This window comes from Rhinolophus sinicus, chromosome 3 (genome assembly GCF_057876585.1).
Source record: "Rhinolophus sinicus isolate RSI-liver-muscle chromosome 3, RSI-T2T, whole genome shotgun sequence".
Lineage (NCBI taxonomy): Eukaryota > Metazoa > Chordata > Mammalia > Chiroptera > Rhinolophidae > Rhinolophus > Rhinolophus sinicus.
In genome coordinates this window covers 118,095,596-118,113,751 of record NC_142503.1, presented here as the reverse complement: position 1 = coordinate 118,113,751, position 18,156 = coordinate 118,095,596, and the positions used below count along the sequence as shown (strand labels likewise).

Below are 18,156 nucleotides of genomic sequence, written 5' to 3'. Positions count from 1 at the left end.
ACCAGGCTGTTTGCAGTGCAGGGACACGTAGCACTCCCCAGCCCCCCTCAGGTAGAAGTTGTGCAAGTTTTGGCGTTAAAAACCTAAATGCCTGGAGAGCCCTCAACTAGTTTCCTCGGGTCTAACAATCCTAGTGACTGGGGAAGGGTAAGCACTCTGCCCTCTCCCCAGTATGTGAGAAAATGCTGAACACGAACTTTTTTTTTTTAAGTAGGGCAAGGTAGTAGAGGTTGTAGATACCTGACAATAACGAAATAATTATTGAGGTGGTTGTGCTCCCTGAATTGGACTGTGCTGCTGCAGAGAATGGATCCTGAGCCTACTTCGGGGTGCCAAGCTGGGCAACTTTCCAGAAGCATTTGTAGAAGGAGGCTGAAGAATGGGTTGAGGTGGTGCCTTACCTAAGATTGGGCCGTAAGTGATGGCTAAGAAAGGAGCTGCTAGGCATACTGCAGGAAGCTCAAGGCAGGCCCACTAGTCCCCATTCTGCCCCCACTGGTTCCTTGCTCTCCTGCCCTGGGGAGGGCAGCGGTTGGACTTATCCATGCAATGTGGGTAGGCACTCCAGGCTCACCATCCTCTGTTTTCAACTACAGAAATAGAATGTATACTCTCCTCTGCACCCTCACCTCCTAGCCAACAAGCCAGTGAAGTTAATTGATTGCCCCTTAGCATTGCTCCAGGCAAAACAAAGCAACTTTGGTCCGAGTTCTTCACAATTAGCTCCAGGAGGGCTCTCATAGTTTTGCAGGCTTCTGAGGGTTTGTTGCAATCATCTTTAACTTGCCTGGCCATGTATTTACCAAGCTTGATCCTCTCCGAATCTCCCTCTCCCCACCCCTCACCCCCATATCTGAATGTAGGGAATCTGGGTCAGTGAGGGTGACAGACAAAATATAGGGGGGGGGGGAAGTAAAATCAAGAAATAAAACCTTCAGGGTAGTAATGATCGCATGCTAAAATGAAAACTTCCCAGGGATAGACTCTAGTGTCTCTGTAGGCATGTGATATATACAACTACACAATTTTTCAGGCAAGGTGGAACAGCGACTATAAGTAGAAGATCTCAATTCCAGGCTCTATCTCTAATTAAGTGCATCTTAATTGGAGGTATCAATTAACTTTGCTGTGGTATACCTGCTTGGATTTAATGCTTTTTGGGTGTTTTTTTTTTTCCAGCTTAAAAATTGTATTAGTTGGCCACATATGCATGTATAAAACCCTGCTTAAGAGTGAACAGTGTCTCTTGGAAATTCACAGTATATATTTTTGGAAGGACTCCAGCACCTTATGCAACACATTGTTCTCAGAACTAATCTTGTAAGATAGGTATTGTTTCTACTTTCCTAAAAAGAAACTGAAATGCAGAGAAATTGACCTAGGTACCCCCATGGCAGTTAATCTAATTTCTATCCCAACATATTAATCATTTGGCCAAAGCTGTTGTGGTATTAATACTTTTGAAAACACACTTTGAAAATGAGACTGAATATAATTTGGAAGATACTCAAAAGTGTTTTCTGCTCCAATTCTTGGATAAAATAGAGGGTAGATGTTTCCCTATCGGGGGTATTCATGTCTGTAAAAAAAGTACAGAAAAGTCGAACTCTAAATGCCCCACTAATACAGGATACCATAGGAGAGAATTTTTAGCTGCAGGTTTCAAATGATTATTTAAAAAGAAAATCATAAAAAAGAAAAAAAATCATGCATAAGTAAAAGTATCTCGGGAGTAAGTTTCTTTGTGCCTCTTTTAATGACTTTATGTTCTTGATGGCCCTTAGGACCTAGTCGTCTTTATTCCCAATCGTTGAGTGTGATTCCTGGTGGTAAGAGTCAGGCCCAGGTGTTCTCTGATTTGTGTCAGAGCTTTTGGGAATTTGGGGAGGTGCCAAGACTTGGTGACCTGTCCCTATGGTGGGGATTCCCAAGGAGGTACCTTTTGTTTTTCTGCAACCTGGGAGACAGTTTTGAATAATGTGATCCAACAGGTTTTCTCTCGATCATCTAGAGCTCTCTACTTTGAAATCAACAAACATTACAACTTGGGCAATAAAGAACATACTTGGAAATCAGAAAACATGAGCAGAAGGGCCAGAAGAAGACAGCAAAACTGACTTCTGGGTTAGAAAGACCTTTATGGACTCCTGGGCACTTAGTGTTCTCCCCACCTCATTGTCACACATTTTAGCTCATCTCGACCATTTTGAAGATGTTAAACCGTAGGTAACTCATTTTTTAATGTCATTTGGCTTTTTTCTTTTGAATGCAGAAGGCAAACAAATGAATCTGTTAACCCCTAAGCTGCTTTATAGTTTAGTGCAGAATGCATCCATAGAGAAGGAGAGGATGGCCAGGGATGCTCAGGGGCTTCACTGTGGGTAGGCGCACCCCTCTGGGAAAAGGAGCACCAGTGTGTGACTTCATTTATTCTTTCTGGGTGGGAAATGCACAATGTGGACTGAACCTATGGCCTGAAGTGCCCAGTGGCCTGGCAATGTGGAGATTCTTCTCTAAGTTCAGCCAAGTGGACCAACATATTTGGCTTTTCCTAATATCATGGGCAGCGTGTCCTGTGCCAGTTGCCCTGGCCAAATGAAATTGTTTTAGCCCCAGCATATAGAACTGCAAAAGGCTACTCAGTGCAGCCAGGCTGGGAGAGAGAGGAGCCGCGACAGAGTCCTGAAGGCCGAGTGAGTCAGACACACTGCTGATGGACCGCGTTGCTGTGAAATTCTGAATTTATGCGTTGCTGTGAAATTCTGAATTTATATTCTGCTTCCAATCTCAGGCTCAGTCTTCTTTCCGCCTGTAGTGGTTAGCAACCACCTCCATCCATCCCCCTCAGAATCTGAGCTCCCAAGCTCTGAATTTCCCCACAGAAAAACAGCTGTCAGGACCTTTATTCATAGTGACCTGCAAATAAGATGGTCAATGCCTTTATGTGTATCTTTTGTTACAAATTCTGCGCTTTGATGGAGATCAAAGCGTTGAGCTCCCAAGCTCTGAATTTCCCCACAGAAAAACAGCTGTCAGGACCTTTATTCATAGTGACCTGCAAATAAGATGGTCAATGCCTTTATGTGTATCTTTTGTTACAAATTCTGCGCTTTGATGGAGATCAAAGCGTTAAAGGGTATCAAACTCAGATACTTACCTTATAGGGGCCAGACAGGTTTCACAGAGGAGTGAAGGTGGCCGTGTGAGTCCCAGAGGGAATGGTGGCATCTTCAGCAGTTGGCCTGAGAGCGTGTCCCACAGCTCAGGCAATGTTTTCCAAACAGCACTTTGCATTTAGTACTGATGTTATTTAAGAAAAAAAAAAATCAAAACATGGATTTTGATGTGACCATTTTCAAGTTTTAAAATATTGTGAAAACCAAACAAAATGCATTTCTCCAACTTTTGGCGACATGGAGCCCACAGGCCCTGAGTTTACAACCTGTTTCTCAGCCAGGGTATGATGTTTTCATGGTGCTTTGGCAGAAGGCACTCACCTTCAGCTCCCGTGGTGTCAGGGGGTCTCTGCTCCTCCGTGTAAATGGAGGCTGGGGTGGAGTGTGTCCATCTAGGAAGTGTGGTCTGCCCTGGCAGGCAGGGTTGGAATCAGAGGCTCTAAGCCCTGAAAAAAACGTGATCCCTCCCTCAAAGAACTGTTCAACACTACACTGTAAAATGAGTATAACAAGTTCAACCAAGTTCTGGTTTTTCTCACAATAAACATCTTTTGGGGGTGTTTCTGCTCTGCTGGTACCCCAACCTTGTGCCCAACCTGCCTGTTGGGTAACCTGCCGTCAGGGAAGGAGGAGGCCTGCATGTGTCATCCCTGCACGTGTCAGCTCCCAGCCAGAGTTCCTGGCGCTCCCTTTTCACTGTTTGTAGGCAGTAACCAAGGAGTACCTACCTGTAGGGGTGTAGGTTGTTCATGTTCTGTTGTGTTTGGGGAGAAATAGTTGGATCAGGAAGAGGTGTAGGCTTAACAGCACATTGCTTCCTCTTCATGCCAGTGTATGTGCTCTTTTGTCTTGGGTGTAAATTCATCTTGAGTTTAGTCAGGGTGTGAGGGGACTTAGCACTAGGGTCATTCCACACAAAAGACTGGTACTCAGCTAGATATGGTACATAAATGAGACGAGGTGCCTGGTCTTGGCACCATAGTCAGGTGAAGAGCTCGTGATCCTTTTCGGCATCAGAGGCAAAATCCACCACCAGAAACTATAGGGATCTGGACATTGTTTTCCCTCTATGGTCTAAGGTATGGGGATTGGTTTAGGACAAAGGTAAACAGAATCACAGCTGCCAAAAATTTGCTTCAGATTACAAATAGATGAAAGATTTAGGAATCTTGACCCTCAGCTCTTTCTTGCAATTACTAAGCTAATGTCTTTCCCAAACCTCCTTTCAGAGTCCCTGTTCTCTGGAATAGAGCCCCAGATTACTTGGATAATTATTAAAAATTGAGATGTCTGAGGCTATGAATGGAGCATGCCTCTAAAAATATTGATTAGGAAAGTTATTTTTCGGCTGATTTTTAAATACTGGAAGCAAATGAGAGACAGAGTAAGAAGGGTCACAAACAGAAGCCGGGAGAAAGGGGGAAACTGGCCTGGAGCATTTTTCCTTTGTTCCCAGGTCTCAGCTGTCAGAGTCCAGTCCCATGACTGTGACATAGGCCCTCTGGATAAGTCACTCAGCTTGGCTCAGGAATGCTCATCTTTTCCGATATCCTAGGGCTGTTTATAGGCTACAGTTTAGGGATTATTTTACCAAGAACACTGATATTTTCAGAAAGTGAGGTAGATTAATGCCTCACCAAGTCTCTAAATGCTAATATTTGAAAATTGGGCCAATTTAGGAGAGGAGAGAAGTTAAAAAGTGTGTGAAAAAGAGTGTAGGGGTGCCCCCTACATGCATTGTTGGAAACTCATGAGGGGGGACTGTGGGTGAGGTGACAGCATGGATATCAGTCTTGGTAAATAATCTGTCTGGGTGTTGGATTTGGTAAATAATCTATCTGAACATGATGGAGAGCAGGAAAGCACAAGTACAACCTAGTGACAAAGTTGGCTCTGCTGCCTTGAAGGGCTCAGATCCACCTCCAGGTGGCCAGAGCATCAGGGCAGGGAGGTAGAAGGAAGGATGGGGATTCACAGGAGAAAGAGGAGGCTGGATCCTGGAATAAGGGGAGTTAAACAAGGATGGACGGGAATTTTTCCTTCAGAAATGGCAGTCCAGACAGCAAGAGTAGCATAGTATAGATGGTACTGTCTACAGCGACACCTTCAGGCTGTCTGTGGAATAACTGTTCTTCGAGGAATCACTTTTTTTTTTTTTTTTTAATTAAAGTTTATTGGGGTAACAATTGTTAGTAAAAGTACATAGGTTTCAAGTGTACAATTCTGTAATACGTCATCTATATATCACGTTGTGTGTTCACCACCCGGAAATCACATTTTCTTGAGGTGATTTCAGAAAGTTGGGTTGAGGATGTGTAGTGGGACTGGACGTTTAGATGTGGCTATAGTACATCGTTTATCACAGTCCCAGGGGGAGCTGTGAGCGTTCCGTCTCCTGAAGTCCCCATAGCTGATCAGTTCATTCTGCTTTTGAAATGACTCCAGCCCATCCCCTTTCCAGTTCCAGCATCTTCACATTAGTACAGGCCGTTTTACAATAGTAGCCTCTCCATTTGTTATTTATACATTTATCGAATACTTACCAGGATCTGCACTTGATACACTCTATCCTACTCACTTAGGTGAGAATCATTATCTCTGTTTTACAGAAATCTGAGGCTCAGAAGTGGTAAGTCACTCACGAAGCCAGCATTCAAGCCCATCACCCCATGCTGCCCTCCCATTGTTCTTCTCCATACTCAACAATGTTGCTTGACTGTCCTATTTTAAAATTTTCAAAGGTATTGGCACAAATTATAGGTTGTATTATCTATGGTATTAAAAATTAGTTGGTTTTAAAATTGAAACATTTGCACATAGTTAAAAAAATAGTTTAAAAATTCAAGAGATCAAAAAGGGTTACAATTACACAATTACAACTCCTTTCACTACAGTTTCTAACACATTTTCATCATGTAATTTCCTGTAACACAACCTCTCGTGACCTACCATGGTCTGCAGGACAGAGTCGGAATTCCTCTGGTAGCATTGAAAGCCCTCCAGAGTCAGACTGCACGTAGCTTGGCCACTACTAGTCCCAGCAACACTCTCCCCCCGCTGCTCTGGCTTTCACTGGGATATGCCCTCTGCTGTCCCTCGCTTTCCAAGGATCAACTTCTTTCCACTTCCTTGCCAGAACCACCCTTACCCCCACCCCTCCACCTTTCCGAGAGTCCTTCCTTGACTTCCTCTCCTTGGAGTGTTCTTCCCTCTTCTGAATCTTTTCTAATTCTTATGGTCTATCTTGGACGTTGGGCCCATGGTCACACATTGCCTTGTACTGCTTAGTTATTGCTCATATCCCCTTTGACTCTAGTTAGACACTTCACGATATGGCGTGGAGGGGGCACTGCTGGGTGGGACAGAGAACACGTATTTCTTCTGTGTCTCCCTTGTCCAGTCTATTGTTTAAGGCATAAGTATCCTCTGTTCTTTAGACCCATCATAATTGTTCTTTGACTCTTCTTCTCTGTTAATACCTCACTCTGTATCCAATCAAATTTTCTTCTCTATCTGGAAATTATCTCAAGAGCTCACCTGGTCCAGCTTCTGCCTTGTAGTGAGTAAGATGTTATTGTTCCCATTTTACCAAGGAAGGAGGCATTGTGGAATAAAGATTATTAGGACAGGAGGGAAAACCGAGCCAGCAGATAACCCAACCCCGGGCCGGAGCCCTTGTAAGAGGAGTGAAGACATTATTGATAGACCTAGGTAGTGCCCCCTTCTTTCCTCTTCTGCTGACTGATACTAACCTCTAGGGTGGGACCCAGGTTCAGGAAGAAGACTTGCCTTCTCACAACCTTCAGGATGGAGATAAATGAGGTCCTGGAGACTTGCTGGTGGCTTAGTCAAGCTCCCCAGGACAAGAGATCAAAAAGGAAATTGAGGCAGAAGCTCTAGTTTAGAGACATTAGATGAACATTTGCCTGGAGTATCCCCTGTGTCAAAAATCCTTTGGGGACATAGAATGAGGGGAAGGAGGCTGAATCAGTCTGGTTGGTTGAGAGGTTGCCCAGCAGGGCGATACATCATAGCGCTCCCGTTAGTGGACTGCAAGGCTGAAGCCCATGGACATGTGACTGGCTAGACCCAGCAGAGGTACAGCTGTTAAGGCCCAGCTGCTGCCCTGTCACGGTGAGCTTTCATGGCTTTCAGAAACGGCAGCATTTCCATCACAAAATATCATCCCCCTGAGAGCTTGACCTAGTTTAACAAAGCATATATAAACTAACCTAGTCAGTATTTAAAATGAAAAGCCCTTGGTGTGCCAAGAATGATGTACAGTTTGTAGTCCATCTGACCAGGCAACATCTAGCACAATTCATTTCCCAGATAAGTTTCTCTTAAAGAGAAAATCCTGGGGAGGAGTTTAGATTATCCAGAGCAGGCTCCACATCACATCTTGGACTCTGCTCACAGAGAACTTCATTCAAATAACATTACATTATGAACATACGCCAAATTGTTTTTATTAAAGTAGCACAGGGAGCTATTAGACATGTCAGATGTCAGGGCATCTTGGCAACTTTCCACTGTTAAAGACTTTTACTTCACACTTCAGATCTTTTTATTCTCACTTCATGTCTAGCAATTTGTCAGGCCAACCTTGGGTGATTCATATTGGTGACAGCAAGACTGAAAATGAACATAGAGGTACATGGGAGGGTAGCTGTCTGTAGGGTGTTGAACTAAAGCTAAAAATAGGTGGGGGTTCCTGGGGCAGCCGGCTTCGTGGCCACAGGCACCACAAAAGGAAAACTCAACAGGGGGAATCAGCCCACCAGACAGGACAAAAGCCCCAACCTTTGTTATCCTTTTTGCCCCACAGCAAAAGCTCAAGGTGAGAGTGAATTTGGTGTTTTCAAAATGTCACAGCTCCCACAGACAGGCTCTCACTCCTTCCCACCCCCAGACCACTTATCAAAGGTTTTCCCTGTGGGTAAATTCACTTTCTTAGTTCCTGCTGCAGAATTAGGCACTGATTATCTGCCCCCAACTACCGGTAGCTATGTTTAGTCAAAGGACTGATTAAGATAAAGGAAATGTGACATAGTGATACATATGGCTAATATGAAAAAAGAAATCTCTAAAGAAAAAAAAGTGCTATATATAAAGAAAAACTAAACACTAATTTGTTAAGCACTTATTTCGTGCCAGGCATTGTGCTGGGGTCTGGAGGTACAAAGAAAATAAAATGGGGCTCCTGTTCTCGAGAAGCTTATAGGCTGGTGGGTAGATAATCAGGTAAATGAGTGATTCCGGTAAGGAGGAATAAGGGCTATGGTTGCAGTAAGAACAAAGTGATCAGGGAACATGGAATGGGGAAGCTCACGCAGCTTGGGAGGGTTGGTCAAGGACAGCTTGTAAGGGCCAAATAGGAGTCAGAAAGGGAGAAGAAGGACATGCCAGGAGAAGGTCGAGTCTGTGGCAAAGCACGGAGACGCGAAGCAAGCAGTTGCACACGGCATGGTGCATGGTAGAGGGAGATGAGCGTGCTAAGCAGGCAGGACACGGTGCTGGCTGTGTGGCCGAGCAGAGAAGCTGGAACAGCACCTGAAAGCCACGGAGAGCCACTGGAAGACTTTACACGGTGGCCATCTTCAGTATGTGTTTTGGAAGACAGTGTGGCAAGTAGATGAGCGTGGGTAAGGCATGAAGCTGGTGACCAGTTAAAGGCAGCAACTGGAAAGTGAAGAAAGATGGCTAAAGAGAGATCCCAGAACAAGGGTCTACGGGTCTTGATGACTGACTGTATGAGGGGAAGGTGAATGGAAGCATCTAGAAGCTCTCAGTTTCTGACTTAGTCTACTCGGTGGGAAAATAGGAGGAAGAGTGGGTTGGAGGAAAGATGATGAATTCTGTCTTGATGTGCCTGGTGGATATATAACAGGTAATTTAATGTGGGGAGTTCTAAGAGAATGACATGCTTGGAAGTCATCAGCTTATTTGAGAAATAGCTAAAGCCAGGGCACGGACAAAGCCACCCAGGAATTGTGTGTAGCGTTCCAAGGACAAAGACGGAAACATCAGCATTTAAGGAGTGAGCTGAGGCTAAGAAGCCAACAAAGCAAACTGAGAAAGAACATCCAAAGGGATGGGAGGGGAACCAGAAGAGGGGGCTGTCCCAGAAGCTAAAAACAGAAGTACAAGATGGTCTTTGTAAAAAGTGTCAAATATGGCAAGATTGTGTGTCAGTGCGAACTCCTTGCTCATTCAGGCTAACTGGAGAAGAAAAAGGCCAAGCTGAAAGAAAAAGTTTTCCTTAAGGTATGATGTTTAATGACTTGCAAATATACAATCACAGGGCTAAGGAAATTACAAGCCTTAAGGGCTGTGATTGAAAGATTTATCATTGGTGCATTAAAAGCATATAATAAAAACGTATCATCTCTTTCACTTTGTAAGTAAACAGATGGAGGAAGATGAAGTTAAGGGGTATACCCAAGGTCACACAATTAAAAAGATCAGAACTAGAATCCATATCTCTAGATATTTAGCTCACTGTTCTTTCCTCTGTATCAGTGGTTGGTTCTCAAACTGCAGCTTGCATTAGAGTCACCCAGAGGGCTTTTATTCATTAAAATTTTTTAAATTGTTAAATTACAGTTGATATTCAATATTAGTTTCAGGTGTACAGCATACTTGGTACATGTTTATATAACTTATCAAGTGATCCCCTGTAAGTCTTGCACCCACATGACAGCATATACGAGTATAGTTATTATAATATTGACAATATTCCCTAAACTGTGCTTTACATCTCTGTGACCATTTTGTAACTGCCAATTTGTGCAAGATATCTCTCCCGATTCTTGCAGGTGTGGGACCAACCTGTTCCTGGTCTCCACCCCTCCTACCAGTCTTGATGTGGCTTCTTTATATCCTTAGTTATAGGGCTTCTGTTTAGCTGACATCAGGTGGTTCTCAAGAGTGGTTTGTTCTATAATTGAGCTGTAATTTTGATGTGGTGCTGGGAGGAAGTGAGCACAGTGTCTACCTATTCCACCATCTTGACCAGGAGTCCTAGAGTCACTTGGAGGGCTTTTAACATGCACTTTGCTGAGCCCTACCCTCAGAGATTTTAATTCAGTAGGTCTGGGTTGGGGCTTGAGAATGCATTTCTTATAAATTTTATTGTTTCTGTATCTTTAATACTTAAAAGTACTTGAGGGTTCTAGAAAACTATTAGGGTTCCCATTTTGCTTAGTCATTCTCTAAGAAACCCTCAATATAATGTTAATTTGCTTAGAAGTAATATTTGTGTGGATCGGAGTGTCCTTGTGGAAAGTATGACGATGGAACCGAACTTTATTCATTCAAAACTCTGTTTTGAGCACTTACATTCTTCTAGACACTCTTCTAGGCATTGGAGATATAGTCAAAAACTGCCCTCAGGGACCTTATCTTGTGCAGGAGACACAAATATACTAGGTATGAAGTAAAATATATGTTAGTGAGAGTGCAAAGGAGAAAAATGAATCAGGGAAAAAGGATAGAAATGTCAGAGCGGGAGGACATGTCGAAATTTTAAGTAGGGTGGCGGGGAAGATGGGAATGCAGTATTGAAGAAAAGCTCTGAAGGAAGGAGAGAGTTAGGTGTCTGGATATCTAGGAGAAGAACAGTCAGGGCAGTATTCAGTGAGTACTAAGGCCCTGAGGTGGGGGCACTCTTTGAGAAACAGCAGGGAATAAGGATGGGTGAAGCGGGGTGAGTCAGGGGAAGCGTAATAGGAAATGAAGTCAGAGACAACAAAAAGTCAGATAAATGCTGTGATCTTAGAAACTAATTTTAAACGTTTAGGAAATTCTTCAATAAAATGTCACTCCATTTCTCTTGTACTGAATTGTACTATTTACGTGTGAGGAAACATTAGGTCCCAAACTTGAGCTGTGGACCTCCGAATACTGAAGGGTGATAGCCGTTCCCTCCACCAAGTGGCTAATGAGTTTGCTCAGCTGCTAGTTTCCCTAAACAATTGAATACAGACCAGTCTGGAGAGAGAGATATAGAAGGAAATATGTTTCGTTGGCCACCTTTTATGTATATATGTGATTTACACTCACCCACCCACCTACCTCTTCAAATTCTGAGATAATTGCCCTGGCAATGTCTGGCACATTTTTTTTTTTTTTTTTTTTTGGTATTACAGAATGACATTGTCTGCACTTCTGGGAAAAATTGACCTCACCCAGATGAGTTGTGGGTGGTGGCTCAGACTTTCAGTTTGTCAGCCTGCATTCTTTTTATGGTCAAGCCTTTTCTGGCCCACCCCACAACCACCTGTACTGGGTGGGGGGTCTTATTAACACATTAAAAGACAGACTAAAAAAAAAAAGATAGACGAAGATGTTTTGTCTTTCTGGAAGATTACTGAATTTATATTCAATCATAAAGAAATCTTTAAAGTAACTGTTGCCACAGTGAAAGTCAAACTACTAGGCTGGGTGATGGATCATTGTTCTAAGAAAGTTTTGCATTTTCTTATATTTTCACATACACAGCCTGACCTGGAATAGAATTGGGTCTATGGCACACTGAAGTGCTTAACTGTTGTTTGTGAAACCTGGGCTAGGTCCTGCATAAAAACTTGTGTCCTAGACCTCTGAGAACGTTTTCACACTGGTACATGAGAAATAGTTTCTAGCAACACAAGAGGATTCTAAGCTTCCCTCAAATTTTGGTTCCGCGTCTTCAGAGACCACATTTGTTTCCTTGAACAGAATATAGTTTTGGAGCCATATTGGCAAATTAGCAAGTTATCTGTGAATAAAGATTACAAAGTATTGGATATAAAACACATGAGTTTTCATTGATGACTTTTTTCTTCCCAGACGTCAATTGGCTGTTAGTGGCCCACATAGAATAGAGGGTGAGTTTCCGTAGGTGAAGTTTCCCACCTGTCTAGAACAGACCTGCTGTCCCACCCAGAAAGACCCTGCTCCAAGACCCTAGGCGACTGGTCCTGCTCCTGGGAGCTGAAGGCTCTTTGGGGCAGGGACAATTTCTTATTGATCCCTAGACTCGGAGACAGTAAGGGCTGAAGTGCCAACCACTTCTTTTATGCTTAAAGCATGTCTCAATAGCCTCACCAAGTGGTCTAGCAACTTGGGTAAAACACCTCTAGTGTTTGCACCTAGGAAGAGTATTAGGGGAGAAGGGGGACCCCAATTCCATTTACTCAGGGAGGCCTTTGTGCTGGAGTTAGTTTTGATGAGGTTAATCTGTTAATTAAAAGAGAGGAAAAAGGGAACTTGGCTAATTCCTTTTTTCTTTTGCCAAATGAAACAATATTGTGGATGGAGAATCAAGAATATCTTTTTGGAAAATAACTAAATGGCAAGCACCCTACACTCCTATTTTCCTCTTAACGAAAAAAAACAATCCCAAATGCCAGACCACGAAAGCAAAATGCTTAATAGTGACCCCCTCACCCCAGAAAGCCACTGTTCGTTGTCTCCACCAACAAAAACACATTTTATGGCCCAGTCTTTACGTGAATCATTCTGTGAAAATGATAGCAAATGTAATAACTCCCGACAGCTGCAATTATCTAAATGTCTCTCTATTAGCCATGTGAATGGCTAAAGGCTTATAATCGAATCACAGTGAATGCTAATTGAAATCTAATGTGTGTGATTAGGTATCAGAATTTGATTCCAAAATTGTTAAATACAGACAAGGTCCATCAAATTACACTAAAAATATCGTAACCTCAATGGCAAAGGAGATGGATTCTTTCAATAAACAGATCCAAATGGAGCTGGTTTGTACGGTGTCACCGCCACCTACTGGGATTTAGTGGAACTGCAGAGACTATCTCCTTCGAAGTGGGGCACAACTAACTGTAATTTTGTGGTTGAATATAATTAGTGATCGTGGAGAACATTAACAATGTTCATGTCTGAAAGAAGCAGCCAAGAAGAGTACAGCTAGGATGGCATGCTGGCAAGAAGTAGAGGTGAAGTTGGATGGACTCAATGGGACCAGATCATGGAGTGCTGCTGAGTGAATGGCAAGAGAAGTGAGCCTTAATATTCCATGTCGCAGGCGACTTCCTTCCTCTCTTAGTCTCTGCTAATGGAAGACTCACTTACTGTTTGTAGTACCTCTAGAATAAATGACACTTATTGAATCTCTGATGTGGTATGAACACAGTCTCAAAATCTTGCTGAGTAATAGAAGTATAAAATGTGGTCCCTCTATCAGACAGTTTTTAATCAGTTCTGTAGAGTGGTTAGAGTATATGATTATACTAGCAGTTAAGGACTGACTTTTGTCATATACCAGTCTCCTAAGAAAGAATGTTTGGATGTAAATTTTTTTACAGGCTTTGCATGTATGACAGTGCTTTACTTCTAAAATCATACTTGAGATAGTTTGGCTTAAGTATAATTTTCTCTCACTTGTTGAATGCGTAGGGAAGCTTGACTGTAAAATACATGCCCCTGGAATGTGAGAGGTAGTAGAGGGATGGTCAGTCAGATTTGTTGCTTAATTTACTAATCTGCATAAACTTAAGATCTATATGTCCGCATATTGGATTTGGCCTGAATTAACCCTGATATTTTTTCCAAAAAAATTATTGTAAAACACACATAACATAAAAACTAATATCTTAATCATGTTTAACTATACATTTCAGTGGTATTAATTACATTCATGTTGTTGAATAACCATCACCACTATCCATCTCTAGCACTCTTCATCTGGCAAAACAAAACTCTGTACCTATTAAACATAACTCCCTGTTTTTCCCTGCCCCCAACCCATAGCAGTTACCATTCTACTTTCTGTCTCTATGATTCTGACCCTGCTTTCAGTTCTTTTGGGTATATATATACACCAAGAAGTGGAATTGCTGGTGTGGAGACAGAGTCCCGGAGAGCAATTTCCAGGCTCTTGGCCTTACATGGAAAGGTGCTGGCTCGGTTAATCAGATGGCCATCTGCTGTGGCTGGGTGGCCATCAGCTGTAACCAGTTAGCCAGCCATTAGCCACTGATATAACTGCCGTGGCTACACTGGGGGGTTGGTTGGTTGGCAGAGAAGCAGAGACTGCGGATTGCGGCTAGCAAGTGGATGGCGAATTGCGGATCATGTAGATCCTACTTCCTGTGTCTTGCCCGGTAGCCAGCGAGACTGGGGTGCAGGAAGACCCCTCGTTGGGGTACTGGCAGATGTTTGCTTTTGTCTCTTGACCAGCTACCATCGAGAACATAGTGGTATGAACTCCCCTATCTATGGCTCCATTGTTATTCCTTTTTGGCCTCACCATATCCTGTGTTCTGGTGCGGGGAGCAGGAGCTAAGCCCCTGCATGACAGCTGGATCCTATGCTAAATCTATTTTTAATGTTTTGAGGAACTGCCATACTGTTTTTCACAGTGGCTTTACCATTATGTATTTACATGACTAGTGCACAAGAGTTCCAGTTTCTCCACATCCTTGCCAACATTTGTTATTTTGGATTTTCTGATAGTAGCAATCCTGATGGATACGAAGAGGTGTCTAATTGTGGTTTTGATTTGCCTTTCCCTAATGATTAGTGAGGTTGAGCTTCTTTTCAGGTGCTTGTTAGCTATTCAAATATCTTCTTTGAAGAAATATCTATTCAAGTCCCTTGCCCATTTTTGAATCAGGTTGTTTGGGTTTTTTGTTGTTCAGTTTTAGGAGTTCTATATATATTCTGCATATTAATCCCTTATCAGATATATGAGTTGCATGGGTTGCCTTTTCACTCTGTTCAAAATGGCCTTTTGCGGGGAGGGGGTTACCAAATTGCTTTATTTAAAGGAATGGTACAAATGAAAGCTATTTTGGTAAAATCTATAGAAAATGTAACCTCAACATGCAGGCACTGCCTTGGTGACCAAAGAAGTCACCTCCGTGGCCATGGGAAGCCAGCCTAAGGCTTAGTTGTCATTATCACGGTTTCCCTGGGTGTGCTTGTCAAACAGATACTTTGCGATGCCAGATTTCCCGAGCCCCCATCTTGCCCAAGTTGTTTTTGTAGTCCCTCAATTTTTTGATGGATTTTACCTGCTCATTCAGGTAATGAGTCTCAACGAAATCAGTTGTTTCTTTTGTCAGTTGCCAGTTTATATAGCTCCAGTAGGGACCGATTCGTGCTTTCAAGTGTAATGCACACTCCATTGCATTCAGCCCGTTCTCCCAGTCCTCACAGTGAGGTTTCTTGATATCCTGAAGGAATATTCGATCACCTCGTTGGTTCTGCTTCATCAGTTTCTCAGTATGTTCCCTCTCCTTATGAGATTGGTGAAGAACATATTTGGCAAACTTCTTCAAAGCCACATCATTGCAGTTAAAGTAGTAAGATATGGACAGATAGATGCAGGAGGCATGGAGCTCCAGGTTGATCTGGGGGTTGATGGTAGCCTCTGGATCCCTGTGGTAGTTCTGGCCCCCCAGTGAGGTGGATGCAGTAGTCATTGCGGGTGGGTGAGGAGAGGTGGCAGCCGCTGACCAGCTCTGGAGCAGCAGTGGGGACCTTGGGGTGGTCTGACAGCACTGTGAGGAGATGGGAGGGCTGGCTCTGTGCTGACAGCGGGGCTAGGGGATGAGCGCCTGTTCCCTCCAAGCACTGTTGAAGCAGGAAACTATGCCAACTCTTGGGAAAGACTGGTGGGAGTGTCCTTCAATGCACAAGGACACAGTTTTTGCTTTTCATTAAGTTCAACTTGTCTATTTTTTCTTTTGTTGCCTGTGCCTTTGGTGTCATATCCAAGAACTCATTGCCAAATCCAATGTCGTGTAGCTTTTTGCTGTTTTCTTCTAAGAGTTATATTTTAGGTCTTGTGTTTAGGTCTGCGATTCATTTTGACTTAATTTTTGTATATGGTGTTAGGTAAGAGTCCAACTTCATTCTTTTGCATGCGGATATACAGTTTTCCCAGCACCATTTGTTGAAAAGACTTTCCTTTCTCCCATTGAATGGTCTTGGCACCCTTGTCAATAAACGATTGACTATATGTGTAAAGGTTTAGTTCTGGGATTTCTATTCTGTTCCATTGGTCTATATGTCTATTTTTATGCCAGTGCCATACTGTTTTGATTAATGTAGCTTTGTAGTAAGTTCTAAAATCAGGAAGTATGAAACCTCTAACTTTGTTCTTTTTCAAGATTATTTTGGCTATCCTGAGTCCCTTGAGATTCCATATGAATTTTACGATGGCTTTTTCTATTTCTGCAAAAAAAATGTCATTGGGATTTTGACAGGGATTGCATTGAATCTATAGATCATTTTGGGTAGTGTGAACATTTTAACAATATTAAGTCTTCTAATCCATGTACATGGGATGTGTTTCGATTTATATGTGTCTTTAATTTCTTTCAGCAATGTTTTGTTATTTTCATTATATAAATCTTTTACCTTCTTAGGTAAATTAATTTCTAAGTATTTTATTCTTTTTGATACAATTGTAAGTGGAGCAGTTTTTCAAATTTCCTTTTTTCAGTTTGTTCATTATTAGTGTATAGAAATGCAACTGATTTTTGTGTGTTGATTTTGTATTCTACAGTTTTGCTGAATTCATTTATTAGTTCTAACAGTTTTTGTGTAGAATCTTTAAGGTTTTCTACATATAAGATTGTATCATCTGGGAACAGAGATAATTTTAATTTTTCCTTTCTGATATGGGTGACTTTATTTTCCTAATTGTTCTAGGGCTTCTAGTACTATGTTGACTAGAAGTGGTGAAAGCAGTCATTATTGCTTTGTTCCTTATCTTAGAGGAAAAGTTTTCAGTCTTTCACCATTGAATATGATGTTTTCTGTGGGTTTTTCATATATGGCTTTTATTATATTGAGGTAGTTTCCTTCTATTCCTAGTTTATTGAATGTTTTTATTATGAAAAGGTGTTGAATTTGTCAAATGCTTTTTCTGCATCAATTGAAATGATCATGAAGGTATTTTTTCCTTCACTCTGTTAATGTGGTGTATTACATTGATTGGTTTTTGTCTCTTGAACCTTCCATTCCAGGAATAAATCCCACATAGTCATAGTGTATAATCCTTTTAACGTGCTGCTGAATTTGGTTTGTTAGTATTTTGTTGATTTTTGCATCAATGTGTATAAGGAATATTTGTCTGTAATTTTCTTGTAGTGTCTTTGTCTGACTTTGGTATCAGAGTTATGCTGGCCTCATAGAATGAGTTTGGAAGTGTTCCCTCCTCTTCAAGTTTTTGAGAAGCTTGAGTAGAATTGATATTAGTTCTTTTTGAAATGTTGGTAGAATTCACCACTGACCCATCAGGTCCAGGGCTTTTATTTGTCAGGAGGTTTTTGATTACTGATTCAATCTCCTTACTAGTTATAGGTCTGTACAGATTTCTATTTTTTCATGATTTAGACTTGGTAGGTTTTGTGTTTCTGGGAATTTGTACATTTCATCTATGTTATCTAATTTTTTAGTGTACAGTTGTCCATAGGACTTTCTTATAATCCTTTGCATTTCTGTAGGTTAGGTAGAAATGTCCCCACTTTCATTTATTTTGTTTCAGTAATTTCTATTTTCTCTATCTTTTCCTAGTCAATCTAGCTAAAGGTTTGTCAATGTTTTTGTTTTCAAAGAACTGACTTTTGGTTTCAATGATTTTTGTCTACTGTTTTTCTACCCTCTATTACATTTATCTTTGCTCTCATCTTTATTATATCCTTCCTTCTGTTAGCTTTGAATTTGTTTCTTCTTTTTCTAGTTTCTTAAGTTGTAAAGTTAGGTCATTGATTTGAGATGTTTCCTGTTTTTTAATGTAAGCGTTTATAATTACAAATATCCCATTATCACTGCTTTTGCTGCATCCCATAAATTTTGGTATGTGGTGTTTCTGTTTTCATTAGTTTCTAAGTATTTTCTAATGTTCCGTGTGATTTCTCCTTTGATTCATTGGTTATTTAAGGGTGTGTTGTTTAATTTTTATGAATTTATTTTCCAGTTTTCCTTTTGTTATTGATTTCTAACT

At 41.7% G+C, this 18,156-nt stretch overlaps 1 pseudogene; it reads right to left on the bottom strand.

The window, feature by feature from the left end:
• Positions 1-15,087: 15,087 nt before the first annotated feature.
• On the bottom strand, positions 15,088-15,652 carry LOC109457483 (ferritin heavy chain pseudogene; annotated as a pseudogene).
• Between the last annotated feature and the right edge of the window lie 2,504 nt (positions 15,653-18,156).